The sequence below is a fragment of the Bos grunniens genome, chromosome X, assembly GCF_055505025.1.
Source record: "Bos grunniens cultivar Pamir isolate PY7600 chromosome X, Bosgru_T2T1.0, whole genome shotgun sequence".
Lineage (NCBI taxonomy): Eukaryota > Metazoa > Chordata > Mammalia > Artiodactyla > Bovidae > Bos > Bos grunniens.
This window is the reverse complement of record NC_141194.1, coordinates 23,189,992-23,204,288: the sequence shown is the minus strand read 5'-3', so window position 1 is coordinate 23,204,288 and position 14,297 is coordinate 23,189,992. Positions and strand designations below refer to the sequence as shown.

Here is a 14,297-nt window from a genome sequence, read left to right as displayed (position 1 = left end):
TCCATGGTTTGTTCTGGGTACAGGAAACAGCTGCCCATGTGTGACTGTGGTCTCAACTACTCCCAGTTTGGTACTAAATCTGTAAAGATTTCAGGAAAATTGACAGTATTACAGTATGTCCTCCTCGTGTATACACCTAAGATACTGTTTGAGACTTCTTTTCCGAAGGGTTTCAGGAAATTCTTGTTTCCTCCATGTAGACTGGATACATTTTTCTAAGGTTTCTTTGTAGGTACGTTTTTTATATGGTTGCTTTTGTTTATGGTGTATTTTCTATTACATGATCTAAGTTACTGTTGATTCTTCCAGACCAGTCTCTTGATTTTGCTGTGTTGATCTTTTTTATGCCAGTTTTCTGAAGTTCATTTTATGTGTCAATATATTCTGTGCCTGTTTCCTAAGAATTTTAATTCAAAGATCAAATACTTAGTGTGATATTTTGCTTCTTACTATTGCTGATTTTATTAATTTTGCTTTGGTGCATATAACTCTGTACTGGCTCTGTGTTCTTATCCATATTTTTTTCTAGTTTTTAAATTAGTAGACTTTAAAAAATTGTTTTAATTGACAGATAGTTGCTATATAATATTTTGTTAGTTTCTGCTATACAACAGAATGAATCAGCTATAAGTGTACATATTCCTCCTGCCTCATGAGACTCCCTCCCAGCCCCACATCTCACCCCTCTATTTTGTCACATAGCACCAGGCTGAGCTCCCTGTATTATATAGCAGTTTCCCACTAGCTCTCTATTGTACACTTGGTACAGTATTTTTGTCAGTGCCACTCACAATTCATTCCACCCTGTCCTTCCCTTGCTGTGTCCACATGACCATTCTCTACATCTGTGTCACTATTCCTGCCCTTCAAATAGGTTTATAAGTACCATTTTCTATTTTCCATGTGTATGCATTAATATGCACTCTTTTTCTGTTTTTGAGTTACTTCACTCTGTTTACAGGCTCTAAGTGCATCCACCTCACTACAAGTGGCTTAAATTCATTCCTTTTTATGGCTAATATTTCACTGTATGGAGAAGGCAATGGTAACCCACTCCAGTAATCTGGCCTGGAAAATCCCATGGATGGAGGAGCCTGATAGGCCACAGTCCATGGGTTTGCGAGGAGTCGGACACGACTGAGCGACTTCACTTTCCCTTTTCACTTTCATGCATTGGAGAAGAAAATGGAAGCCCACTCCAGTGTTCTTTCCTGAAGGATCCCAAAGATGGGGGAGCCTGGTGGGCTGCCGTCTATGGGGTCACACAGAGTTGGACACGACTGAAGCGACTTAGCAGCATCAGCAGCATTCCATTGTATATGTCTACCACAACTTCTTTATCCATTCATCTCTCAGTTGAAATCTAGGTTGTTTCCATGTCCTGGCTATTGTAAATAATGCTGCAATGAACTTTGGATACAGGTTTCTTTAGAGTTATTCCTTTCTCAGTGTATATTCACAGTATTTCTATTGCTGGGTTATATGATAGCTTTAATCCTTGTTTTTAAAGGAATCTCCCTACTGTTCTGCATCGTGGCTATATCAATTTCCATTTCCACCAACAGTGGAACAGAGTTCCCTTTTCTCTAAGCTCTCTGTAGCATTTACTGCTTGTACAATTTTTGATGATGGTCATTCTGACCATTATGAGATGACACCTTAGTGTAATTTTGATTTGCATTTCTCTCATCATGAGCAGTGTTGTGCATCTTTCCATGTGTTTGTTGACCCTTTGTATTTCTTTTTTAAAAGAACAGATTGAGGATTAGAAAAATTTCAGCAGATAGTATAGACAGTTCCCATACAGCCACTCTTCCTCCACTTGGTATCTTCTATTATTAACATCTTGTATTGGTTCAATGGATACAAGTTCATTTTCACAATTGATCTACTAATATCAATACGTTATTATTAACTATTGTCCATTGTTTGCAATACATTTTACTTTATGTGTTTTACAGTTCTTTAGTGTTTGACAAATGCGTATTTTGTACTCAGCCAACACGGTGTCATGCAGAGGAGTTTGAATCCCCCATGGATCTCCCATGCTCCACCTGTCCATCCCTCACTTGGAAGCCCTGACAACTACTGAACTTTTTACTCTTTCTAAAGGTTTGCATTTTCCAGAATGTAATATTTATGGCAACATACAGCGTGTAGGCTTTTTATATTGGCTCCTTCAGCTAATCAATATACATTGAATTGTCTCTATATCTTTTTATGGTTTGAAATGTTTTCTTCCAGGACTGAATAGCATTCCATGTAGTTTACCATAGTTTGTTTACACACTCATCTACTGAAGGTCATCTTTGGTGATTTCAGTTTTTGGCAGCTATGAATTTGTCTGCTGTTAACATTTGTTTGAAGGTTTTTGGATGCGCATAGGTTTTTGGCTTTTATGAGTAAATACCTTAATTTTGATTTGCTAGATCATATGATAAGACTATGTTTAGTTTAAAAGAAATTGCCAGAGAGTTTCCAAATTATTTGCATCATTGCATTATCTATTTTTTTTAATTTAAATGTATTTATTTTAATTGGAGTCTAATTACTTTACAATATTGTATTGGTTTTGCCATACATCAACATGAATCTGCCACGGGTGTACACGTGTTCCCCATCCTGCACCCCCCTCCCACCTCCCTCCCTGTACCATCCCTCTGGGTCATCTCAGTGCAGCAGTGAGTTAGAGTTCCTATTCGTCCACATCCTTGCCAGCATTTAGTATCGAGAGGTGTTTGTTTTTGTTAGCCCAATTAGTAGGTATCTCGTTGTTTTCATCTGAAATTCCCTGAAGACATGGGAAATAGATCATCTTTTCATATGCTGTTTACCATCTGTTTATATTCTTCGGTGAGATGTCTATTCAATACTTTTAAGCATTTTTAAATTGACTTCATTATTTTCCTATTGTTGAGTTTTAAGCGTTCATTGTGTATTTTTGCTACATGTTTATTATCAGATATGTGTCTTACAATTCTTTCTTCACAGTTTGCGACTTAGCTTTTCATTCTCATAATAATATCTTGGTGTGAAATTTTTTTTCTCTTAATTTCTTTTTCTGGTTTTGAAATTAAAATGTAATTCTGGTCTCATGGAAGGAATGAGGAACGGTGCCCTTTGTTTGTTGTTTCTGGAATACATTTTAGAGAATTATTATTACTTCTTCCTTAAATTTTTGTTAGATTTCATCAGTGGAATCATCTGGGCCTGTTGCTGTCTTAATTGGAAGCTTATTACTTATAGATTAAATTTATATAATAGATGCAGACCTTATCAATTCATCAGTTTTACTTGCAAAATTTTGATAAATTATATCCTCCAGAAATTTCTCAATTTAATCTTTATATTTGTAGGCATAGAGTTGTTTATAATATTCATTTATTGTCCTTTTAATGTCCGTGATATCAGTAGTCATGGCCCTTCTTTCATTTCCACTGTTTGCAATTTAATTTGTGTGTTCTCGATTTTCTTGATTAGTTTGCTGAGAATTTCATTCCTTATTGTTTCAGAGAAACGGCTTCTGGTTTTGTTGTTTTTGTCTATTGTCTTCCTTTTTCCAGTGCTGTAGATTGCTTCTTTATTTCTTTTTCCTTTGCTTCTTTCCTTTTTTCACAAGTTTACTAAGAATGTTGATTATGAATTTTAAGGTTTCTTATACAGGTGTTCAATGCCACATATATATATATATATATATATATATATATATATATATATATACATACAGATTTTGCTATATGCCACAGCTTCTGATAAATTGTAATTTTGTTTTCATTTAGTTGAAAATATTTTAAAATTTCTCATTAGATTTTCTCTTTGACCCGAGTGTTATTTAGAAATATATTGTTTAATCTCCAAGTACTGTCAATTTTAGTGTTTTTTATTGTCAGTATCTAGTTTCTTTCCATCACAGTGTGATAACATTCTTTGTATGATTTCTGTTCTTTCAAGTTTGATGATGTGAGTTTTACAGCATAGCATGTGATCTACCTTGATGTATGTTCCATGTGAATTTGAAAACAGTGTGTTTTCTGCTGTTGTTAAGTATTCTATAAACGTCATTTAGATCTAGTTAATTCTTGGTGCTTTTTAGGTCAGCTACACCTTACTGATTTCCTGCCTATTAAGTCTGTCAATTCCTAAAGGACATATGTTTGCGTCTCCTGGTATAAGAGTATGTCTGCATCATCAATGTTTGCCTTGTCTATTTTAGGGTAGTTTTTTTTTTTTTTTTTCTTCTTTTGGTCCATACACATTATAGGTTCCTGTAATTTCTTTGAGAACTGACCACTTAATCATTAAGTAATGCCAATCTTTGTTCCTGACTTTCTTGTTCTGAGTACTTCTTTCTCTGAAGGAAATTTAGGTAATCCAACTTTTTTTCACTTATAGTAGCACAGTATCTCACAGTAGTGTGTGAGTACTTATAATAGCACAGTATTGCACTCATCTTACATGCTAGTAAAGTAATGCTCAAAATTCTCCAAGCCAGGCTTCAACAATATGTGAACTGTGAACTTCCTGATGTTCAAGCTGCTTTTAGAAAAGGCAGAGGAACCAGAGATCAAATTGCCAACATCCACTGGATCATGGAAAAAGCAAGAGAGTTCCAGAAAAACATCTATTTTTGCTTTATTGACTATGCCAAAGCCTTTGACTGTGTGGATCACAATCAACTGTGGAAAATTCTGAAATAGATGAGAAATCTGTATGCAGGTCAGGAAGCAACAGTTAGAACTAGACATGGAACAACAGACTGGTTGCAAATAGGAAAAGGAGTACGTGAAGGCTGTATTTTGTCACCCTGTTTATTTAACTTATATGCAGAGTACATCATGAGAAACGCTGGACTGGAAGAAACACAAGCTGGAATCAAGATTGCCAGGAGAAATATCAATAACCTCAGATATGCAGATGACACCACCCTTATGGCAGAAAGTGAAGAGGAACTAAAAAGCCTCTTGATGAAAGTGAAAGAAGAGAGTGAAAAAGTTGGCTTAAAGCTCAACATTCAGAAAACGAAGATCATGGCATCTGGTCCCATCACTTCATGGGAAATAGATGGGGAAACAGTGGCAGACTTTATTTTTCTGGGCTCCAAAATCACTGCAGATGTTGACTCCAGCCATGAAATTAAAAGACTCTTACTCCTTGGAAGGAAAGTTATGACCAAAGTAGATAGCATATTCAAAAGCAGAGACATTACTTTGCCAACAAAGGTTCGTCTAGTCAAGGCTATGGTTTATCCTGTGGTCATGTATGGATGTGAGAGTTGGACTGTGAAGAAAGCTGAGTGCCGAAGAATTGATGCCTTTGAACTGTGGTGTTGGAGAAGACTCTTGAGAGTCCCTTGGACTGCATGGAGATCCAACCAGTCCATTCTGAAGGAGATCAGCCCTGGGATTTCTTTGGAAGGAATGATGCTAAAGCTGAAACTCCAGTACTTTGGCCACCTCATGCGAAGAGTTGACTCATTGGAAAAGACTCTGATGCTGGGAGGGATTGGGGGCAAGAGGAGAAGGGGACGACAGAGGACGAGATGGCTGGATGGCATCTCTGACTCAATGGACATGAGTCTCAGTGAACTCTGGGAGTTGGTGATGGACAGGGAGGCCTAGCGTGCTGCGATTCATGGGGTCGCAAAGAGTCAGACACGACTGAGCAACTGATCAGATCTGAGCACAGTGTTGGGGAAGGCAATGGCACCCCACTCCAGTACTCTTGCCTGGAAAATCCAATGGACGGAAGAGGCTGGTAGGCTGCCGTCCATGGGGTCGCTAAGAGTCACACACGACTGAAGTGATTTCACTTTCACTTTTCAGTTTCATGCATTGGAGAAGGAAATGGCAACCCACTCCAGTGTTCTTGCCTGGAGAATCCCAGGGATGGGGGAGCCTGGTGGGCTGCCATCTATGGGTTCACAAAGAGTCGGACAGGACTGAAGTGACTTAGCAGAAGCAGCAGCAGCTTTAGTCGTAGTGATGCTTCCTAAGGCCCGCATTGCATTCCATTATGTTTGGCTCTAGGTGAGTGATCATAACATCATGATTATCTGGGTCATTTAGATTTTTTTGGTATAGTTCTTCTGTGTATTTTTTCCACCTCTTCTTAGTATCTTCTGCTTGTGTTAGGTCCATACCATTTCTGTCCTTCATTGTGCGCATCTTTGCATGAAATGTTTCCTTGGTATCTCTAATTTTCTTGAAGAGATCTCTAGTCTTTCTCATTCTGTTGTTTTCAGCTATTTCTTTACATTGATCACTGAGGAAAGATTTCTTATCTCTCCTTGCTCTTCTTTGGAACTCTGCATTCAAATGGGTTTATGTTTCCTTTTCTCCTTTGCTTTTCACTTCTCTTCTTTTCACAGCTAAGTGTAAGCTTAGCTTACACTGTCTAAGTTTCTCAGACAGCCATTTTGCTTTTTTGTATTTCTTTTTCTTGGGGATGATGTTGCTCCCTCTCTCCTGTACAATGTCATGAACCTCTGTCCATAGTTCTTGAGGCACCCTGTCTATTGGATCTAATCCCTTAAATCTATTTCTCATTTTCACTGTATAATTGTAAGGGAATCGATTTAGGTCATACATGAATGGTCTAGTGCTTTCCCCAACTTTCTTTCAAGTAGGGTAAATTGGTTTCAGAGTAAATTGGAAGTGGTCAAACAGGAGATGGCAAGAGTGAACATTGACATTTTTGGAATCAGTGAACTAAAATGGTCTGGAATGGGTGCATTTAATCCAAATGACCATTATGCCTACTACTGTGGGCAAGAATCTTTTAGAAAAAATGGAGTAGCCATCATAGTCAACAAGAGTCTGAAATGCAGTACTTGGGTCCAATCTCAAAAATTACAAAATGATCTCCATTCGTTTTCAATGAAAACCATTCAATATCACAGTAATCCAAGTCCATGTCCCAACCATTAATGCTTAAGAAGCTGATGTTGAACAGTTCTATGAAGACCTACAAGACCTTCTAGAACTAACACCCAAAAAAGATGTCCTTTTCATCACAGGGGACTGGAATGCAAAAGTAGGAAGTCAAGAGATACCTGGTGTTACAGGCAAATTTGGCGTTGGATTACCAAACTGAAGCAGGATACAGGCTAACAGACTTTTGCCAAGAGAGTACACTAGTCAGAGCAAACACCTTCCAAGAACACAAGAGAAGGCTGTACACATGGACATTACCAGATGGTCAATATGGAAATCAGATTGATTATATTCTTTGTAGCCAAAGATGGAGAAGCTTTATGTAGTCAGCAAAAATAAGACCAGGAGCTGACTGTGGCTCAGATCATGAACTCCTTATTGTCAAATTCTGACCTAAATTGAAGGAAGCAGGGAAAACCACTACACCATTCAGCTATGACCTAAATCAAATCCATTATGATTATACAATGAAAGTGACAAATAGTTTCAAGGGATTATATCTGATAGACAGACTGCCTGAACTACTATGGACAGAGGTTCATGACATTGTACAGGAGGCATTGATCAAGATCATCGCCAAGAAAAAGAAATGCAAAAAGGCAAAATGGCTGTCTGAGGATGCCTTTAAAATATCTGAGAAAAGAAGAGAAGCAAAAGGCAAAGGAGAAAAGGAAAGATATACCCATTTGAATGCAGAGTTCCAAAGAATAGCAAGCAGAGATAAGAAAGCCTTCCTCAGTGATCAGTGCAAAGAAATAGAGGAACACAACAGAATGGGAAAGACTAGAGATCTCTTCAAGAAAATTAGAGATACCAGGAGAATATTTCATGCAAAGATGGGCACAATAAAGGAAGAAATGGTATGGACCTAAGAGAAGCAGAAGATGTTAAGCAGTGGTGGCAAAAAAAACTTTAAAAGAACTATACAAAAAAGATCTTCATGACCCAGATAATCATGATGATGTGATCACTCACCTAGAGCCAAACATCCTGGAATGCGAAGTCAAGTGGGCCTTAGGAAGCATCACTATGGATAAAGCTAGTGGAGGTGAGGGAATTCCAGTTGAACTATTTCAAATCCTAAAAAATGATGCTGTGAAAGTGCACACTCAATATGATGCCAGCGAATTTGGAAAACTCAGCTGTGGCCACAGGACTGGAAAAGGCGAGTTTTTATTCCAATCCCAAAGAGAGGCAATGTCAAAGAATGCTCAAACTACCACACAATTGCACTCATCTCACACGCTAGTAAATTAATGCTCAAAATTTTCCAAGCCAGGCTTCAACAGTATGGGAACCGCGAAATTCCACATGTTCAAGGTGAATTGAGAAAATGAAGAGGAACCAGAGATCAAATTGCCAAAGTTTAGTGGATCATAGAAAAAGCATGAGAGTTGGAGAAAAACATCTGCTTCTGCTTTATTGACTATGACAAAGCCTTTGACAGTGTGGATCACAATGAACTGTGGAAAATTCTTAAAGAGATGGGAATATCAGACCACCTTACCTGCCTCCTGAGAAACCATATGCAGGTTAAGAAGCAACAGTTAGAACTGGACATGGAACAACAGACTGGTTCCAAATAGGGAAAGGAGTACGTCAAAGCTGTACTTACTTGTCCCCCTGCTTATTTAGCTTCTATGCATCATACATCACGCGAAATTGTAGGCTGGATGAAGCACTAGTTGGAATCAAGATTGCTGGGTGAAATATCAATAACATCAGACACACATATGACACCACCCTTATGGAAGAAAATGAAGAAGAACTAAAGAGCCTCTTGATAAAAGTGAAAGAGGAGAGTGAAAAGGTTGGCTTAAAACTCAACATTTAAAAAAGTAATATCATGGATGGCACCAGGTCAGATCACTTCATGGAAAATAGATGGGGAAATAATGGAAACAGTGACAGACTTTTTTGGGGGGGCTCCAAAATCACTGTAGATGGTGACTACAGCCATCAAAATTTAAAAGACACTTGTTCCCTGGAAGAAATGCCATGACTAACCTAGACAGCATGTTAGAAAGCAGAGACATTTCCTTGCCAACAAAGGTCTGGCTACTCAAAGCTATGGTTTTTCCAGTAGTCATAAGTTGGACTATAAAGTAAGATGAAAGCTGAAGAATTGATGCTTTTGAACTGTGGTGTTGAACAAGTCTCTTGTGAGTCCTTGAACTGCAAGGAGATCAAACCAGTCAGTCCTGAACGAAGTCAATCCTCAATAGCTGAAGCTGAAACTCCAATACTTTGGCCACCTGATGCGAAGAACTGACTCAGTGGAAAAGACCCTGATGGTGGGAAATATAGAAGGCAGGAAGAGATGGGGCCAACAGAGAATGAGATGTTTGGATGGCATTACTGATTAAATGGATGTGAGTTTGAGAAAGTCCAGGAGTGAGTGGGTGATGGACAGGGAAGCCTGGCATGCTGCAGTCCATGGGGTCGCAAAGAGACAGGCACAACTGAGCAACTGAACTGAACTGATGGCTGGCTCTACCAGTTCTCATTCAGGCTCCTCAGCTTGACTCCTGGGAAGACCTGTATATCCTCTGTCTTCACTATTACTGTCCGCACTTTTCTGTCACCCTGAGGGGGATTGACAGTTGCCTCCGCTCAGCCTGACATCTATCCAAGTGTCTGCCAGTACTGACAGCAGGGACAGACTGTGGTTGCCCCATTGTTATGGTTTTCATGTTCCCCTGCATCCTCTGGTCCTCTCCCTAATGACTAGACCACCTGGAAATTTCCCCTATGCCATGTCAGCCCACCCTATATGTAAGCCCATAGTACCCTCAGTACCCAGGTGTAGAAGTCAGAGTAGGCCATGTTTACCCACAGGTGTTTTGGGGGGCTTCTGGGAACTAACAGCAGAGGGCAGGATGCTCTGGCCTCGGACAGTGACCTCGAGAGTACTGTCTCTCTCAGGGTTTGGGCCTCTTCCCCATATCGACCGGAGTCCTCCCAAGCTGGAAGCAAGTGGGTGACACATCTGACTACCTCTGCCTGGGGCTCCCAGAGCTTAAACGGTGCTGGGGCTGTGTGTCCCTTTCTCCTTTGGGTTGGGGTTTCCCTCAGTCCTCTCTCCAGGTCCTCACACTGATTTCCCATGGCCTAGGAAAGCCTGTCTTCTCATGCTACAGCCTTGAATTTCCTGAGACCACCTCAGAGGATGTGAAGGCTCCCTCGTGGGCATGCCTGCCTGTGGTCACTCATGGCTGACACTAGGGGAGGGATTCTGTGGTGTCCCCACTTTTATAATGTGAGTGGGTCCCTTAGTCCTCATGGTCCTCTGCTTGACTCTTGGCCTGACCTGGAATTTCTCCTGAGGCTGGCCCCTGAGCCCAAGTTCCTCACCTCCTGAGATGGTCTAAATGTGTGGGGTGCATCATGCCGGCATTCCCTAATTTTCCAGAGGGAGGTGTCGAGTGGTAGGGCTGTGTTCTAGGTGCAGTCCCTATATCCTCATTTGGAGTCACTAGTTTTCTATTCTGTACTGAGTGAGGCTTCTCCCAGTAGACCAAGGTTGTCACCTCCCTGACACCACTCCCAGTGGAAAGGGGCACTTCAGCCAGAAAGCTTTGTCCTGGACCATGTATGGCTGACATCAGGGGTGGGTCTCCAAAGTCTCCTCTGTTCTGGGCTTAAGTAATCCTCTAGCCCCTCGTTCAGGGACCTCTTCCTAACTCCTGACTGGACTCAGACTGCACCCTCCACTCATCCGAGGCTGTGTTCCTCAGAACCAAGGCATTACTTTCTTGGAAGTTCTGGATTGGAAGACAGGATGAGCCAGATGTGTGCAAAGCTATTGGGGTCTTCTGAGGAGCAGAACATTATAGGCCTCCACTCTTCTGGAGTCAGCGGTCCTCAGTCATAGCTCAGGTTTCTTACCTTAACTTCCAGTAGCATAGGGTTAGGGTAAATCCTATCCTGCATGAATGCTGGAATGCATGTACTACATATAAAGCAGTGGCATAGTCTTTAATAAGTATTGGTCTGTAATAACTGCAAGTTATGATTATTATAAACCCCTGAAATACCACCTACCCATCTGAGTTTATTTTTAATCTGTGAAGATAGCAGAGAATATGCAGTGAATTAGGACAAAAGAAACAAATATTCTTAAATTAGCTAAATAATTCAAAGTATTTTTTCTTTTTACTAATAGAAAGTTTAAAAGAAATAAGGTAAACAACAACTTAAAGACGTTTTTCCTCCACTTCTTTTTGTTTCTCAGTATTTTCTGTGGTCGTCTATTGCATTACCATCAAAATCTCTCCCTCAGTGCCCTGTTACCTACTTCCAGATCATGGAGACAATAAGGATGGTTTGTGAATCTCTTTTACATCTACCGAAACTATAACTTTAAAACTCTTAAAACAGCAATAAATGTAACAGCAATATCATTACCAAATTAATATTCTGAACAAAAACAAAGTTAAAACATTTGGAGAAAAGGAAATAAATAATGTGTAGAAGTTAGTCATGTAAAACAGTAATGAGATCTAAACTTGGTTTGCTTCACCCCTACTACCTTTCACTCTTTAGAAGCTTGACTACTCTTCAAGAAAATTCTGTTCCAAAGTCATGTTACCTTGTTTGGATTGTGAACAATATTCAATACTTCCAATGTTTTTTACAAATACCCAGACTGTGGCTTTCAAAAGTTTAAAACAGCAAAGACCTATGATTTATATGATCCATACATTTGTATTCTGAAGCACAATAAACCTTATCAAAAGTAGTAACATTACAAAATACTTACCACCTCCCTCATCTCTTTACCCATCTACTTTAAATCATCTTTCACTAGATATTTCTCCTATGGATAAAGGGGGAAAGATACATATTTTGTTAAAATGAACTGCAGGTAAACTCCCTTACTACCTAAAACTGTAGGAACACATAGGTATTGTTCCCTCCACCCCTACTACTCTGCACTATTTAGGAGCTAGATTGCTCTGTTCCAACACAAAGGGAACAAAGTGCCCTGGCCTCCCTCCTTAGATGTGGGAGGAGCTGCAGGACTTGGCCCTGGGAGGGGCACTGGCCTCAGCCATAGCTGGATCCTGCATTGCAACTCTCAGCCCTGCTCTCTCTGCCTAATCTCTCAGAGCCTCATCATAGAGGTCTGGGAAGGAACTAGGGACTGTATCATGGATCTCGGCCAGAAACTCTAGCACTTTCATCTTACTGGTCTCAGCACAAGCTCTTGGGCCCCACAGGAACTCATAGTGTGGATGATCACTCTTGGGCACCTGGAGGTACTTCAGGTACTTCTTCTGCACCAGCTCTTTGGTGATGAGCCTTCTGGGCTCCCCAAAGATCAGGTGCTTCCTCCCAGCATAGACCCCCAACACACTGAGGAATTCCCAGACCTCCTCCTCGGTGGCCCGGTTCCCCTTCATGAAGATGAACCCCAGGAGCGCCATGAGACCAGACTTGGGCAGCCGCTACTCATCACTCGGACCTCCATGACCCCCGAGACTGAGCTTGCTGATGAGGACATAGATGTTCCTGCTGTGGTCCACTTCCTTCAGCTCCAGGCCAAACACCAGCTCCATGCACTCAGAGGCTCTCCTGAGGATCTCAGGGAAGTGCTGCATATACTTCCTGTTGATGACTGTCAGCAGGGTGTTCTGCCTGATGGGCTCCTTCTTGCCGTACTTCTCCAGCAGGAACTCCACCAGCATGCTGGCCTTCCTGGTCAGAGGATCATTGTGAATGCCCTGAGTGGCCAGGGCTGCCTGGGAGGCACCTGCACTTTCTTCCTCTGGGCCCTGGGCTCCTTCATCAGATCCTGCACAGGAAGCCCCTGCATCAGGAGAGCTAGTGGCCAAGGCTCCCTGAAGCTTCTGGCTTTTGCCAGCAGCAGGGGAGCTCGGGGGAGAACCCTGAGGGCCAGAAGAGGGGGAGGAGGGGCACTCCTCTTCTGCAGCTGCAGCAGCACTGGTCTTAGCCTCCTGGGGACACTGAGTGTCCCTCCGGACCTGGTGGCATTTCACAGGGGCATGGTATTTATTGTTGTGCCTCTGAGGCATGACGACACAGGTCTCGGACGGCAGGTGGGCGTGCAGGCAGGAAGGCCGACACCAAGGGCACCTAGAGTAAAGACAAGAAGATTCCGTGAGCACCTTCACCCGGGAGAGTCCTCCCGGGTTGAACCAACGCTGCCTCTGAGGGGTCTTTCAGGCCAGTGCTCTAGAACCACAGGGCTCCTGTTCTCCTGGTGAGCCTATCCCCTAAGACCCCTGAGGAGGATATGAGAGTGAGCACTGGGGCACAGCCAGACAGCCCTGCCTGGGTGTTAGAGGGGGGCCTGTCGGGGCTGGCAGGTTCTCTCAGCTCACATTTAGAATCAGGATGAAAATTGGGACAAGACTCCCCCATATCCGAACCCCACCCCCACCACTCCGCACATACCCTGTTCCCTCTCCTGCTCTGAAGTTGACACTGCCTCCTTTGTTATCACCCCAGAGGAAGAGAGGAGGGAGTGCTCAGCCCTCCACCAAAGGATCCCGGGATCTGCCCTTCTGCTGTCTGGCGGCTGCCCCTTTATGATCACACTCTAACTTCCCCTCTCAGACCGCAGCTCCCCTTCCCTGTTTGGCCTGGAGGAAATGCTGAGCACAGGGGAGGGTCCTGAGTGGTCCATGTGATGGAAAGGATGGTCGTCACCCTGACTCCTCCCGAGCCTGACATCCTCCCTCTGCTGACTGGCTGCCAGCTCCTCGGACCATGGTCCCCTCCTCGCTGTGTCCCGTGTCCTCGATCACAGTAAGGGAGCCCCTCATTCTTTAGAGCTGCCCAGGTGCTGCCCGGATGGTCTGCGTCTGAGTCTCAGTGGTTGGGGTGTTATGTGTAGCCACCGTTCTGGGGCATGGAGAACCTCAGTCCCCCCGAATGTCCCACCTTTACTCCACAGGGCTCGTGGCTCTCACTCTATTGAGAAGAGCCAGAGTCCAGCAGAGCCTGACTGAGGCATTCTTCCCCGACACACACTAGGGGTTAGCGGATGGTCTTGTGGCCTAAGAACTAGGATGGATCCTCTGGTCTGAGAGCAGGGGCAGGGTGGCAGGAGGTTGTGCTGTCCCCTCTTTTTGGCTGGAAAAGGGGTTAGGGGTGCAGAGATGTGTCCCCGCACTAGTAACTCACGTCACCTCCAACTTTGACAACTGATGAGACTTGGGACTCCTCTGTCTGGTCACCGTCCACAGCAGCTCTCAAAGAAAACGGCACTCTCAAAGATGGCCTCGCACTCCAGCGTGTTTAGGAAGATGTCACTTCCTGTCATGTGCATCTGGGCTCCAGGAGGACACCAGGGGCGGGGCCTGGGTGGGTGGGGTTCCAGGGGAGTTTGCTGCAGCA

General features: G+C 42.7%; 1 pseudogene; it reads right to left on the bottom strand.

Annotated features, from left to right (window-relative positions):
- Positions 1–11,932: 11,932 nt before the first annotated feature.
- LOC147339973 (melanoma-associated antigen B17-like) lies at positions 11,933–12,970 on the bottom strand (annotated as a pseudogene).
- Positions 12,971–14,297: the final 1,327 nt, after the last annotated feature.